This window comes from Mauremys reevesii, linkage group 3 (assembly GCF_016161935.1).
Source record: "Mauremys reevesii isolate NIE-2019 linkage group 3, ASM1616193v1, whole genome shotgun sequence".
In the NCBI taxonomy this organism is placed as follows: Eukaryota; Metazoa; Chordata; order Testudines; family Geoemydidae; genus Mauremys; species Mauremys reevesii.
In genome coordinates, this window is record NC_052625.1 from 138,337,511 (window position 1) to 138,354,051 (window position 16,541).

At 40.1% G+C, this 16,541-nt stretch overlaps 1 long non-coding RNA gene across 1 annotated transcript; it reads left to right on the top strand.

Moving 5' to 3' along the window:
- The first annotated feature begins 3,332 nt into the window (after positions 1-3,332).
- Positions 3,333-14,648, top strand: LOC120401892. The gene is made up of 4 exons (XR_005596816.1): positions 3,333-3,437; positions 9,278-9,487; positions 12,090-12,215; positions 14,524-14,648. It is a non-coding gene; the product is annotated as an uncharacterized LOC120401892 (long non-coding RNA).
- Positions 14,649-16,541: the final 1,893 nt, after the last annotated feature.

Here is a 16,541-nt window from a genome sequence, read left to right on the forward strand (position 1 = left end):
AAAATGCCTGAAGTGAAATTTTAGCCCCACTGAAGTCAATAACAGGACTCCCATTTCACCCAGTAATGTGGTTCCCATAGTGCGCCTCCTCGTGTCTAGGTCTGGAAAAGTAGCACTCACAGCATCAGATGTCCCCTTCTGTTCTCTGCACACATTGCACAGCCCATCTTTGTTATAAAAACATTTAGCTTATCATGTAAGAGTCGATGACAGTTGACACTTTAAAAATGACTACTTCCCTTTTTTCTGTCATGACTGGGGCATAGAGTATTATTTTCATTTTTTGAGCATGTATCAGAGAACCTGTGTCACTTTTGTTTCCTTAGTCCATAGTTTTTGCCATTCCTTCTCAAGCTCCTTCATGACCACCTTTAAATTCTGATCTACTTAAGGGTACATCTTAATATCCACTTAATTTTTTTAAAGCATGTGTTGGTGCTTTGTCAACCATCTCATTTCCAGATATTCCAGTGTGTGCTGGAATCCATGCTATTGTTACAGATACCTGCTTGCATTATTTCTGTAGTTAGGGACATCATTTCACTTATGCCATTTTTGCTTTTCAAACTCCCTGTTCTGATTATCATAATGCCTGACAAGTAATCAGATCAATTGCAGCTGAAGCCAGTCACACATTTCTTACCCAGGTTAGTACCAACATTATCTCTATTAGTTGTTCAGCTGTCAGAACAGTCACATAATTTACTAGCCTTTTAGATTTCTGGATTCCAAGACTAGGAACACAGAAGGTGGTTCCCACTCTACCCATGCTGTCATATTTGATCCAGTGGTATAGATTGGCAAAACTGCCCTTTTTTTTTTAAATAAATTCAGAAATGTCATTGGTGTTTTTTTCTTCCCTTACATTTTTGTAAAATTCTAAATCCACAAATGGGGCAGTAGTTGCCCAGCTGTAATTTGATTTCCTCTAACTAAATATTTTTAGTTCTCTCATTGTTTAAAGATATCTTTTACCCCTCTTTTTTTAAACTCTGTAAGAAAACAGCTATGGCAATACATATCATTGTCTCCTAAACTCTCAGCAATCCTTATAAATTGGTGTACTTCTATTTTCATAATTCCCTTTTAACTTTGCCCAAGAGACTGTATCAAATAGTTTCAGCCTTAGATTTATAGGTGCCTCTCTTCTAGTTGTTTGCAGTGCAATCATACTAATGTTATCTTTGCAGTATGTGCCAATCAGTTCAGTTCAATCTGATCTAATGCAGTCCTAAGTTTCTACTGCCTTTCTGCTTTCAGCTTCCTGGCTTTATAGTGCTATCCCAGCCTTTCAAAGCTGGCTTCATTCTTAATTAACTCAGGCCCTTCCTCACACAGGCGACATCAGTTAACCTAATTGGCCTTTCAGGTGCTCATTGACCCTACCAGGATTTGGGTGCACCCCAAATCTTTAAATCTCTAGGCATTGAGTATTACCCCTATCACTTTTATACCCTTTTTTTTTCTTAAAGGGGAATCTTCCTTCAGAGTGCAATGATCTCTTGCAACCGCTAATGTTTTTGAATTTGGTTCCTTCCTAATCTGAGGAATACATATGACTTGGATTAAAAGAACATTACATTCTAACCAAATCAATTCTTAGAGATTTCTGTAGCATTTTACCTTTCTCAGTAAGAAGAGGTTTGACTTATTTTTCAAGAACCACCTTGTTGCAAAATACACTGTTAAATACATAGCCCTCCTCTATCAAACATGAGAGCATAATATGTGGTGCAGTGATAATAGCCACTAGGTTATTCAGAGGACATCTATAATGCAAGAAGTTAGAACCTGATGTAAAAAAAGGCTTCTGCCTACACTAAAGAAAACCTTGCCCATAGCTATAGAGAAAGTTGCACACCAGTGTCAGCACAAATCACAAGGAGCATAGACTATTCCTGGTTAAGAAGCTGTACAAGAAATGCATTTCTGAAATATTATGCACTGTTTTCTGAAGCGAATAACCCATTTCATTTTCATGCTTTACATTTCAGTTTTATTTTTTAGATAGTCCAGGCAAGTTTTATTTCCCATAGTATCAGATTTAAATAGCATTTTAAAATTATATTTTTATTAAGATTGTACTCCACAACCTTTTCCCCTCCCCCTAGTTACAGGATACAGTAAATGATAACATCTTTTATATATGTGGACATAAAGGAAAAGGTGGTAAATGTTATCCCTGTTTCATACAAGATGAAGGCTGGTAATAAGTATATGTATATTGCTAATTCTAGTACTACCAGCTCTGCTGTAGTAAAGGTTGAACAGCACTTTCTGTTTAAAGGGCAACTTTTTTCTACATGCTCTAAAATCTGCATGGTCACTTACATTGTCTTGAAGTTTTACTGTCTCATGGGTAGGGTTAGTGGTCCACATCTGGAGTCATTTGAACTAGGTGATTCAGAGATACAGGCCCATCCAAAACAATTCCCCACGTCCACCAGCATTTCACAAAAGTAAGTGGAGCTAAAACTATGACTCAATCTCCCAGATAATCTCAATCACTTGACATGCAGCTCAGCTGGTGCATGCCATCCATTGTCCCTCTGGGAAAGCCATACTGGAAAAAGTTATTGACCTTAGAGTTTAGATCTGTAGAACGGTTTATGTGTCAAAACTCACAAGTCAAAGAGACTGAAAAGCACATGTGGAACAAGACTAGAGCATGAAGGTTTCCATACAGCCTGTTAAAGTAACTGGACAGTTCAAGGCAACATACTGTGATCACTGAACCTCCAGCTGATCCACACACTCTGAGGTGGATCCCTATGCTAGACAGAAATCTGAGAAGGAGCAACAGAGTATATGTAAGTGGTTAGAGTAAAGGGTGTGACTGGGGCAATGTTGGAGCAGTGTGGGGTCTTTGAGCACTTGGAGGGAATGTAGGGGGTGTTGGAAAAGTGCATTGAAGAGGGGTGAAAAGAAGAGGGTCAGCTATGCAGTGGGGGATGTGAAGACTGCTTCTCTTTCCCCCCCATATCCACTCCCCCAATGTTTGTCCTCCCTCTTTCAAAAAATGTCCCCACTCATTCCATGCTAGTCCCTGCACTCTTTCCTGTATCCTATTCCCAGCTCCTCCACTGGCTGGTGTCAGGATGAAATCAGGGCCTACAGCAATGCTGCTCCCTTGGCAACTAATGAGTGCAGCTGCCCTGTAGTAGGCTGCCTGATTGGCTACACAGCCTGAGGGTGGGAAGAGTCAGCAGACAAGCTCTTAAGCCTGGCAGAAGCAGTTTGGTGGTTGCTCAAAGTGTTTGCCCACAGCTGTGATAGTGCCTGCTTGTTCACAGCCTTAGACCTAGCCTTGCTTTTGCCTTCCCTCAATCCAGGTAACCTGGCTCTTATTTCTGATGCTGGCTCTGATCCTTGGTTCTACTCACTGGGCATAACTCTGCCCAGGGACAGATTAGGGGCAGGTGACCACCTAGGGAGCTGTAAGTATTTAAAAGTTTAACAAATGGAGGGAGGGTGGGTGCTGTTTGATCTTGGGTCAGCCCTGACTCTGGCTGTAGTTAGTGGTCATGACTGTCCACATGCTGGTTCTGGCTCTAGCTCCAACCTCTAGGCCTGACCATTTGTACTCTGGTTCATGACATGCTGATGCCTACCTCTCTGTGCAGAGGAGGGCTGAGGAGCAAGAACTGGGCTGTTCTGGACAGAGATAGGAGAAGAAGAGAGGATGCAGGGACATTAAAGGTACTAACAGTCAGCGTGTTTGAGTAATCATTGCCAAGGAGCTAGAGACAGTGGATGGCTAGAGCTGGTCTGTGATACATGGGGATACTAAGCTATTACTTTTAAATAAATAAATACCCCAAAACTTTCTTAACTTAGAGCTAAAGTTGTCTAGTGGTGCCTCATGCCCTTCCACAGTGTGGAAAGTGGCTACACTTAAACATCTGAACACCAGGAAATGAAGAGTTAAAGTATACACCCCACCTGCATAACAACCTTAACTCTGCCCTCTTTGAGCAATTCCCCAGTCACACACATCTCGGCATTCTACCCTCACAGATGTTGGAGAACACTCTGGCAACGGCACATTAAAGCTATAGGGTAAAGTCTAATCCCCTCCCTTCGCTAAGGCAAAATTCAGCTATAGCGAACAAGAGTTCCCTGCACCTGCCTTTGCTGATACACTAAGTTTACTCCACACAAATCACGCCAGTCTTGCTAAATGTTGCCACACCTTCACATTTGCTCTGAGGATTCCTTCCAGGGCATTGCCTTCATGTATCCCTCATTAAAGCCTGGTGACCACTGCCAATTATGCCACCAGACTGCTGACAGTCCTCATGGCAAGAAGACACCATGTTCACTGTCACAACTTACAGAATCCAGTGCTGAAACGAGGCATACTTGACCTCTCAAGATACACATGTATTCTGCCTCATATCACTGTCACAGCTCTGCCAAGCTGCTCCAACTAATCCCACCACCATTCAATACAGTAACACCTAAAAACAGTGAATGGCATTTGGAAGGCTGCAATTTAAATCTGTGCTGCACAACAAAGTAATGGCATGTTCCTTTAGTGCTTGTTCATGTCTCCTATACAATCATATTGGAATAGTTTGCCTAATTTTTTTGGGAGTTCACACTGAAAATAGGTTAATCATAAAATACAATGTTGATGCCTTGATAAATCTGGTGATACAGCAGTAATGCTGCAGCCCCTATAACTTTCTCAGGTATGTTGCATGTTATACAACATTGCCGTTAGTGGTGCAACATAGATACAGTAAAAGAGAGATTAATGAGCCAAAGGAAAATAAAGGTCCAGCTCATTAAGTAACAAATATATGCCGCCTGAGTTAGAAGGTAGCTTCACTGAGGGTAGAAATATTGGATACAGTCTCCTAGAAAGAAGAGCATGGTAAAGCATAACAAATATTCATACAATACCTTCTGTGGAACAATCCTAATACTCTGCAAAGAAAGCACTTCTGTACCTCACCTTAAGGTGCATGATAGTCATACTATTTTGTGACTATTTTTCCCTAACAGCTTTCTATATTGTTTATCAATATTTATTTGAGTAAGTAAAGAAATAAACACTGCAAGCAAGGAGTATATTTTTTTAAACCAACCCAAAGTATTTTATAGCAGGTATATCATTCTCTATTTACTTTAAAATCTTATGGAATTTATTTCCCTGGGTTCCTATTATATTTGATGGCACTTTCTAGCAAGCTGTGATTATAAAGCAGTTTTTTCAAACACCTAGTTCCATAGTCAATTGACTGTTTATGTTAACATGTTGATTGGTGCAATAGTTCCAAAAACCCAGCCTGCAAGAGTTAACATTGAAATGTCACTTGAAGTTGAGAATTATTTTAGGGAAAAAATTCCCCCATTAGAACTGACAATAATTAGAGTAATAATTCACAGATTCACAGATATTAGTGACATGACTATGCTAATTCATCTTAATGAATGTTACAATGTTAGCTGATAAAAATAAAATTATGAGCATGCATTGAGTGACATACTGTGGGGGTTCGTTCGTTTGCAGAAGAGCACAAAGGCCTTCATCAGGGATATGGGCCCAGTGCAGTAGCTAGCTAATTGGGGGCTGTAAGCAGGAATATTCCTCCCCCGCCCCGCCAACACATACTAATAATTAACAGGGGACCCCTTTTGCTGCTCAGAGCTGTAAGCAATTGCTTAGTCTGCTTATGCCTAGTGCCAGCTCTGTCGGGGCCCCACTGTGTAATTGCATATAATGAAAACATAGTTCCTGCACCAAAGAGCTTACAATCGAAGTATAGGACGAGGCACAACTAGTGGATACAACAAAGACGGAGACACAGGCAAAGAAGCAGGATATTCTTCTTCATGCTAAAGTTCATGGATAGGGAGACACTGAAAGGGATCTCCTAGGTCATCAAGTCCAGTCCCCTACTATCACAGGCAATCTCATGCATAAACTTATAAAGTGTAATCTTAAAACTAGTTAGGTTTGCCCCCACTATTCCTATTGGATAAAGGGTGAAACAGGGGACACAAGCTCTGCGTGACATAATCATCTGCCCCTTAAAGGGGTAGAGGTCTGGGGCCAGCCAGCCTTGTTTATTAATCAGACCCAGCTGGGGAGGAGGCAGAACAAGTATTTCCTGTGAAGAGCTGGTGAGGAAGGCTGTGAACTTACACCCTTCCTCTGGCTTTGCATGGCCTGGCTGTCTGTGACGCCTTATGCAAATACCCTAGAAGGAGAAGCAGAGCTGTAGGAACCATCTCCCACAAAATCAAATGCAGTCTTGGGAGTGGGTTAGGTATTTGACAGGCCTGAATCTAGCCTAAAAATTAGGTCTTTCGATTAATTGCAGTTAACTCATATGATTAACTCAAAAAAATCATGATTAAAAAAATTAATCATGATTAATCACAGTTTTAATTGCACTGTTAAACAATAGAACACCAATTCAAATGTATTAAATATTTTTGGATGTTTTTCTACATTTTCAAATATATTGATTTCAATTACAATACAGAACACAAAGTGTAAGGTGCTCATTTGATAGTTTTTTTTAACAAATATTTGCACTGTAAAAATGATAAATGAAATAGTATGTTTCAATTCACCTAATACAAGTACTGTAGTGCAGTGGCTCTCAACCTTTCTAGACTACTGTACCCCTTTCAAGGGTCTGATTTGTCTTGTGTACCTCCATGTTTCACCTCACTTAAAAACATACAAAATCAGACAAAAATATAAAGGTGTCACAGCACAGTATTACTGAAAAATTGCTTACTTTCTCATTTTTACCATAATTATAAAATAAATCAATTGGAATATAAATATTGTACTTACATTTGAGGGCGTAATATACAGAGCTGTATAAAGCATTGTCTATGAAATTTTGGTTTGTACTGACTTTGCTAGTGCTTTTATGTAGCCTGTTGTAAAACTAAGCAAATATCTAGATGAGTTGATGTACCCCCGGAAGACTTCTGGGTACCCCCAGGGGTACACATACCTGGTTGAGAACTACTGGTGTAGTCCAATCTCTTTATCCTGAAAGTGCAATTTACAAATTTAGATTTTTTTGTTACATAACTGCACTCAAGAACAAAACAATGTAAAACTTTAAATGGGGGATAGCTCAGTGGTTTGAGCATTGGCCTGCTAAACCCAGGGTTGCAAGTTTAATTCTTGAGGGGGCCACCTAGGGATCTGGGGCAAAATCAGTACTTAGTCCTGCTAGGGAAGGCAGGGGGCTGGACTCAACAACTCTTCCAGTTCTATGAGATAGGTATATCTCAATATATTATATTAAAGAGCCTACAAGTCCACTCAGTCCTCCTTCTTGTTCAGCCAACCACTAAGACAAGCAAGTTTGTTTACATTTACAGGAGATAATGCTGCCCACCTCTTATTTACAATGTCACCTGAAAGCGAGAAAAGCATTTGCAATTTTGTAACTGGCATTGCAAAGTATTTACATGCCAGATATGCTAAAACATTCATATGCCCCTTCATGCTTCAGTCACCATTCCAGAGGACATGCCTCCATGCTCATGACACTTGTTAAAAAAAAATGCATTAATTAAATTTGTGACTGAACTCCTTCAGGGAGAATTGCATGCCTCCTGCTTGGTTTTACCTGCATTATGCCATATATTTCATGTTATAGCAGTCTCGGATGATGACCCAGCATATCTTGTTTATTTTAAGAACACTTTCACTGCAGATTTGACAAAATGCAAATAAGGTACCAATGTGAGATTTCTAGAGGTAGCTATAGCACTCAACCCACAGTTTAAGAATCTGAAGTGCCTTCCAAAATCTGCGAGGGGTGAGATGTGGAGCATGCTTTCAGAAGTTTTAAAAGAGCGACATTCTGATGCGGAAACTACAGAACCCAAACCACCAAAAAAGAAAATTAGCCTTCTGCTGGTGGCACCTCACTTGATGAAAATCAACATGTGACAGTCTGCACTGCCTCAGATCATTATCAAGCAGAAACCATCATCAGCATGGACGCATGTCCTCTGGAATGGTGGTTGAAGCATGAAGGGACGCATGAATCTTTAGCGCATCTGGCATGTAAATATCTTGCAATACCGGCTACAACAGTGGCCTGTAAATGCCTGTTCTCACTTTCAGGTGACATTGTAAATAAGAGGAGGGCAGCATTATCTCTTGAAAATGTAAACAAACTTGTTTGTCTGAGCGATTGATGGAACAAGAAGTAGGACTGAGTGAACTTGTAGGCTCTAAAGTTTTACACTGTTTTATTTTTGAATGCAGTTATTTTTGCTACATGTGATAAAGAGATTGCACTACAATACTTGTATTAGGTGAATTGAAAAATACTTCTGACGAAGTGGGTATTCACCCATGAAAGCTTATACTCCAATATTTCTGTTAGTCCATAAGGTGCCACAGGACTCTTTGTCATTTTTGAAAAATACTATTTCTTTTGTTTTCTACAGTGTAAATATTTGTAATAAAATAAATATAAAGTGAGCACTGTACACTTTAAATTCTGTGTTGTAATTTAAATCAATATATATATAGAATGTAGAAAACATCCAAAAATATTGTCTTCTACCTCTGTGTCCTGGGTCCTCTTCTACTCCTGTTTTGATTGCTCACTCTTCTTTCCCTCCACCTCTGGTCCCTCTCTCTCCTCCAACTCCTCCCTCCTGTCTCCAGGAGTTGTTGGGGAGGACCCCCCCCCTCCCACCACTCCCCAGCCCCAGCCCAGGGCCCATGGAAGCTCTTATAGCTCTTATCTCAGCTGCATGACAGCTACATTCCTGGGCTACTCCTGGGCTACTTCCTCCCCTCCTCCAAACACCTTCCTCCTCACAGGTCCTTTCCCCCCTCCTCTGATAATGCTTGATTGTTGATTAATCCTCTCTCTCTCTCCAGCAGCACACTCTCTCTCTCTCAGCTCCTTGTGCTCTTGCTCTCACTCCTCACCACACTCCTCTCTCCTCCTTCTCCTCCTCTGACTGTGCTAGGCTTTTTTTCCAGGTGCCCTGGTGCCTGCCTAGCCTTGGCTGCAGGTGCCTCAATCAATCAATCTCTCTCTCTGGTGCCTTCTAGAAGTTTCTTAATTGGCCCCAGGTGCCTTAATTGGGAGGAGCAACCATTTTTTGGTTCCCATGGTACTAGGGATTTGCTTAGCCTGGGGCTAACATACCTGTTCCTGATACTTTCCTGTAGCTATCCGGCCTTGCTCCATCACAATATTTAAATAAATGGTATTCTCTTACTAACAGTGTGATTAATTGTGATTCATATTTTTTAATCACTTGACAGCTCTACCAAAAATGGGAACTAAAGCTCTGCAGCAGAATGGCTTGGTTGAGCTGACAAGAAGGCAGATAAAACAGGAGGAAACTCCAGGAGGTTGGGCATTCCCCTGCTGCCACTGAGTGACCTCTGGCTGTGGTGCCACGCTACAAGAAGCTGAAGTATCCATTATGATGGAGCTGTGGACCTTATTACTTGAAGAAAGGAAACTTTCATGTAAGCATGGATATAATTTTCTGTGATTATTGGTGTCACACAAATCACAGCCACTAGTTGCTTAACTATTGTCAAATGCTGTGTGGGAACTAGGGCAAATGTAAGGTTTGTTTGTAGGAAGAGATTCAAAGAGGTAATGTTAAAACCTGAAAAGCACCACAAGGAGCTTGTCCCATACATAAAGGTCAGAGTGGGAGAGTGGGGTTTATTAGAAATTCTGTTTTGTCTCAATTCCATTTAATTATGAGATGAGTCTATCCTGCATTGGCGTTGCTATATTATTACAACAAATACATATGTTTTAAAGAATAACATAGAAATGGGTGGATATGAATGATATTGGAATAGGAATGTTTCCCCAGTCACTATTGGATGATCATTGGAGTTGCCACTGTATGACAGCCAGTCAGATATAGAGAGGAGAGATGTGAGTGTGATGAGATGGTCAGTTGAAGAGAAATTATAGATTATAAAGTTCCTTCCACTGTTGACACAAAGTTCATACATTTGGTGTAGGGGAAATATAAATAGTGTATCAAAAGTAAGGAAAAAGCATTGATAATTGGAGATAGTGATTCTGAGATGTGGGAGGTCAGGGGCTGATAATTGGTACCCTTTGAAATTGTGTATATTTGACTAAAGAGTTTACCTTTCTTGAGTACAAGAACAATGAATTAAAAATAATTGAGGATACTCTGAAGTGAAGTTTCCCATCTCAGTAAATTATAAACAGAGAAGCATCTTTTTCCCTAGGGGGATAGACTAGATGACCTAACAGGTCTTTCTCATTTTTAAGTCTGTCTTTTCTACCATGACTAACTGTTCAAACTAAACAAAATCCTCCCCACCCCTGGAAAAAATAAGACAGTGAGACATAGGTAACTACTGCTACAATGTCAGTCTACGTATGGTATCCTGTCATCTCATACATTCAGTCCTACAAAATTTACTTTCTTCAGGACACTATTGATTTCTTCATAATTTAGAGGCAGACTGTGAAGAGCTGTCTTGCATTTTGGTTAACACCATAGATTACCTGCTTTAGACCATAAATAAAACACTACAGAAGCCACTGTAAATGAATTTACTTCTTTCTGAAATGCCTTGATTTTTCTGACATCAGAAAACCAAAGTAATCAGAACGTTAAATAAGACCACGCTTTAAAAACAAGAACTGCATATGGTCACTTAGAATAAGAAGAGAGAGAAATTATTTGACAGCTTTGCAAATCACTCCCTTGAATAGTTCAATGTCAGAAAGGGTAACAGTCAAAACATTGTTTACCTTTACTTTTTAGAATAAATGTGACTCAAATCTCAGCATAATTTAATATAAATTGCCTAGTAAATTTAGAAAGTTTTTCAAAGTCACTGTTTACTAAGCTGGGCACTATTGGATAGTAACCCTCAATTGTCTATCAATTAAACTGGTATCATTTGACATTCACTTCCAGGGACCTATATTTCATATATAGAGGATGCTTATAAAATGTATAGACTATGATAAATAAATAAAATATAATGAATGGCTTATCATAAGTCTTGATGACCTGGTGATTTTGTGATATTATTTTGCTCACAAGCTTATTCACCTACCTGATCTTTCCAGAGAGATTTTCCATCTTTTTCTAGTTGAGTGTAAAACAGATCTATAAATAATTCCAAGATCGCTCCAGAACAATTTCTTGTTGCATAATGAGGTGATATTAATCTCCTAATAACTTGATTCCTGTGGGTTCAATGACGTGTTTTAAATTAGGTACAAGCAAAATATTGCGGGTTATATAATTGCTTCAGTGTACCTCTGTGGAAGAACTGATTTGCCTTTATCGATGTGCTTAGATGTATCTAGTTTAGTAATCAGGTTTTGCTGAGTCAGTGAATACCTGGAAGCTTGAACAGCTGAGGGTCAGCGCATCTTATATACTGTTCTTTCTTAACTCAAAAATAATTTGGACGTGCATGACCCAAAACTGTTACTGTTGTTTAGACTATGCACCTACGTTCAGTGTTCATCAGTCAACTGACATTTTTTATTTAATTTTTTAAATGAAAAAGCACTCATGGAGCATGCTTAATAATTGGACAAGGTACTTTTTCAGGTGGGATCTTGAAACTGGAGACCCGGTTATTTGAGGAGATCTCTTTTAATTAAGAAAAACAGCATTTGTATTTTTTACAAGCATAAGGATTTAAAAGTATTAAAGATCGGATAAATCAGCAGTATTGGCATAAAGTAGAATAGGCAATGCACAACAAATGGTAGAGTATCCAGTTGAAACAAATACTTAATAGATTAGTATCCATTCTACAGACCAAGTACCATTTGTCGACACCTAATTCCACTTAAACTCTGAAGTCCTCAGTTCTGAAGACTAGTGAATAAATGGCAAGCAATGATAGGTGCTGGAACTAGGGGTACTGGGGATGCTGCTACACCCCCTTGCTTGAAGGGGTTTCCATCAAACACAGGGTTTACAGTTTGGTTCAATGGCTCCCTGCACCCCCGCTATACAAATTGTTCCAGCACCCCTCCAAGCAATTCAGAGTTGTGAATCTTTAAACTAACTAGTTGTAATAACTGTTACTGAAACAAATGCAGGTGGAGTGACAGTAGACTACTATGTGCAGCAAGTATGGCTAATGTCTCTCTCTATCTACTTCACCCTATACATCTGTCTGCTGCTGGCAAGTGAGGAAAATACAAAGTCAAACACTTGTGTACCAGGTAAAAACAAATGTGTTTCTATTTCTAAGAAGGGGAGGGGGAGATTCTAAACAAAAGGGAGCCACTATCTTGCAGTTCTGAGATCTGGAGAATGAATTTCATGATATGCCTAAAGAGTACCAGTAACTGGGAGCAGGTTTCAAAGCCACTTCTGCACCAGATTGCTGAAATTGATTGTGTCAGGACAGAGAGAAATACAGGCCAAATGGATTCTCAAAATACTAGTTTTGATTTGTCTAAAGTTAAAACATTATTATAATAGTTGTTTGCAACAATAAACCCACAACTTACCTCTCTAAATCATACCCTCTGTACTTAAGACCCTATTAAAAATAATATAATGAATCCTATAATGAATCTTGTTCTCTCTCTCTCTTTTCATTCTCGTTGTTCCCCCATTAACTTTTCTGAGACATTAGACTGTAAGCTCCTCAGTGTTGGGACTGACCCTTCTTGAATGTCTGGAAAACACCTAGTATAAACAAACAGCTGAACATATAATTTCTAACAATTTGCCATTGCAACCTTGCAGCTTAATTTATTAAATCACGTAACCCCCGTATCAGATTGTGATTATTGTCAGCTCAATGATCAAAGAGGTTAGTTTGTATTTCCTCTACAGACATTTAGCCATGTTAGCTGTCTCCATATAATTGGAATGCTGTATCCCATACAAAGTGGAATAGATCCAACAGGAGACTGAAGGAGGCCTATGCCAGAATATCCTACAGCCTTGAGTTTAGGGCACTCTCCTGGAATATAGAAAACCTGGGTTTAGGTCCCCCCTCCTGTTCCACAGCAGGTAGATGAGGGATTTGAATAGGGGTCTCTGACATCCCATGTGACTACTATAGTCACTAGATTATCGGGTAAAAAGTAGGCAGGGCAACTCCTCCTTTTTTTGAGATGTGGGTAACCTGGCTTATGCGCTAACTTCAGAAGAGGGTTCAGAGGTGTGAATTCCAAGTAGAGGAAGGCACCTCCCTCCTCTCCAGAGTTAGGCACTTAACTTCCTTTGAGGGGCAGGGCTTCGGTCTCATCCCTTTCCTTGGCATTACCTTTTGGTTGTCTTAGGTGGCTCCCCACTAGTTTTTGGGAATCTTATTTTTAAGCACCTAACTCTTCCGATACATTGAATAATTGGGGCACCTCACTTGGGCCTGAGGATTCCAGTGGGCGGCGGGTGCCTAAAGATAGGTGTTGCAATGCTGCGTCTAACCCCTCTGTGTGGATCTAGCCCCAAAGGAACAAACAGACTGTGATGTGTGCTTGCTGCTGCCCAAGGCAGAGGACAAAGAGATGAGATTCAGCAGGCTTTAAAAAAGAGGTGCTGGTGATACTGCCAGCATAAGCTCTCCATTAAGGTTTCATTTTCCACACTAACATCAGGATCCTGAAATAGTATGTTTCAGTTGACTAATAAATGCTGGCTTGTTCTGAAAAAGCTCTCCTGCATCATTGCAAATACCTGTTGGTTGCATTGTTCCCCAAAAGGGGTAAAATCTGTACCAAGGATCTAAACTCATGGGGAGCGTCTGGAGAGCTATGGTAAGAAACAGAGGGTGCTAAAGCCAGAGGGTCTTGTCTCAAAGTAGTGGAGCCACAGGGCTTGCCCTTGCATAAAGTGGTGGCATAAGGCTAAGTATAATAAATGGAACACTCCCAGAGAAACCATCAAAGGCATGGAACACACTGTAAATACATGACAAGGGTACTTTGTAATGACTTTAATGAGATATTGCCACTGCAAATAAACATAGGAAATCAAATTTTCTTAATACTGTCCAAGTTAATCAGGGTCTTCCCCACTTCAGATGCAGATGACACTTCATTAGTAAAATTGTTTCAGCTGCTTAATGTTTGTACACATTTGAACTGGGTCATACTGCTGGGGGGTGAAAACAGCCTTGTTTTATCTTCCTGAGTGTGCTCCTATCTGAAGAAAAGAAACTTACTGTTAAATTTTTTAGATACTTTATGGAGGTGGACAATAACATGATGCTGCTAAGATGTAATACTCAATACAAGTACCTCACCTGTCTGCAGTGTGCAGTACTTGATATGTTACTTATTTTGATCATGATCTTCATGAGCTTGGGTGGGGTGGGGGACGTGAAAAATAAAACCTATGGAACTTGTTTGGGAAAGTAGACTAGGAAAAGAGTCATGCAATTTATTCTATTTAGTTATTGTGATTAGTATTTTTTATTATGTGCCAAGTGACTTGCTTAGTGTATTTATATGACATGTAAAAATGAGTATAAAGCTGATCTTTTTTTCTTTAAGAAAATCCTTTTTTTTTTTTTAGCAATTTCTGTTGGATATTCTAGCTGCTGATCCTCCAAGGAGAACTTTAAGTAAGGAATTGAATTTATAATGTAGGCCAAGAGAATTTCAAGCTTAATTCAGAAATTTATGGACTCATCAACAGCAATAAATTCTTAGGAGTAAATCTCCTATATTGTATGATGGCAGAATCATTCCAAGCGCTCTAGTTAAGGGTCTATCAGTTTAAATTCCTATTTTCTGGCATTTATGAGTTGTTCATAAATTGCTGTGGGTTGAATGGTATGTAAGGACTTACCAGGCAGAAAGCTGTGAGACTCTTGGAGAGATCAAAAGGTGAAAATACGGTGATTCAAAAAACGTGAAAACAACTCATGTCTCTAGGATGTTTTTGAGTGAGTGAAGGGAAACTCAGATGCCAGTGGTTGTGGCCTTGATCCTGTGATAAGTCAAGGACTTTCCTGAGATGTACTCAGCACACTCTATTCTTATTGAAGTACATGTAGTGGGACTCTGATTGCTGTCAGTCCTTTCATGGCTGCCACTTGTGTGTGTGTGTGTGTGTGTGTATGAAATTCTTGCAAGGAGTGTTGTTTGAATGCCAATGACCTTTTCCTGCAATGCAATGTTCTGTGTGCTGGGTTGAGAGAAGGAAATCTCAGTTTACAAAGCCATTTACACTCCAGGGGAAGCCATCTCCCTGCCCCTTTGAAGGGGGAATTTCTGTGGGTCTGAGAGTCATCTAGCAATTGTTGAAGAGCCCAGTTGTTGAAGGGGATGGGAGATGTTGATCAGGCTTGATTTCCATTTCCAAATTATAGAAGCAGAAAATGGTCTTTAGTCAATCAGTTCAGATAGATCAAAACACCCCACATTTTGGGGGGTGTTTTCAGCTGTCATTCCAGTTTAGACACATTGCCAGGGTCTCTTAACAAAATTACAAATTGCAGTCACAAGACTTTTTTCCCCTTCAACTCTTCTAAATAATCCTTTCTTTGGTTTCTTCTTTTCATTGTGGCTTTATCTGGTTTCAAAATGACAACTTGATAAATGTTAGTTAGCATTCAGCAGGAGACCACCTTGTTTGCCGTGTCAATAAACTGAAAGGAATTGAGGTCCAAAGTGCAGAATAATTGAAAAGACCTGCTTTTGACTTCGAGCCACTCATGTTACAAATTAAATCAATGACCGAGTTTAAATGCCAGCGCATTAAATGACTAGTTATTATTTCATAAAAACAACTCAACTTCAAAATCTTTTTTTGTCTGACTCTTGTACCTGTCCTGCTATCAGCATGCAACCCCTTGAGTCTCAACTATGCCCCTCCATTTTCTTACTCCTCTGCCTTTTACTGATTCTCCATCACTTTCACTCTCATGGCTTCTTTCCCATTTGTCTTCAACTATGCTCTGGGGTACCCTGTCCTATTCAAGAACATTCCCTTGAACCCACTTGTTTCTCCAAGTAATCTCTTCTACTTCCACATTAATGCTATCACAGCATCTTGCCAGTTCTTCCTCCAGAATATTTCCTAAATGTATTCATTCCTCTCCGTTCCCTTTACCAAAACTCTTGTTCAGTCCTTGAATGCTTTCACAACCATCTTCTCCTTTTAGGCCTCTCTGACTCTTGTCTCATAGCCTCCAACCACAGCTGCCAACTTTCACATGGTAAATAAGCACCACGACTTTCACAATAAGCCAAAAATCAATCTAATCCTATTTCAAAACAAGGCCAAAACAAGCCAGTCCCTGAGAACCCCAACACTCTATGTGACTAGATCCCCCCGGTGTGCAGTCTGGGACTGCGGTTGGCCCACTGTGCACCCCTGACTCTCTCCCCCCCTTACCCCTACTTGCCTCTTGCCCCTGCTTCCTCCCCCTTGCCCCCCCCCCCCTCGCCACTGCTTGCCTGGAGCCGATCAAAAAAAAAAAAAGAAGAAGCAACGAGCTGCAACAAACAACAAGCTACAAGCAAAACAAGGAAAAAGTTACAAGCCAAAAACTAGCCAACAGACAACTCACAAGCCAATTAAGCCAA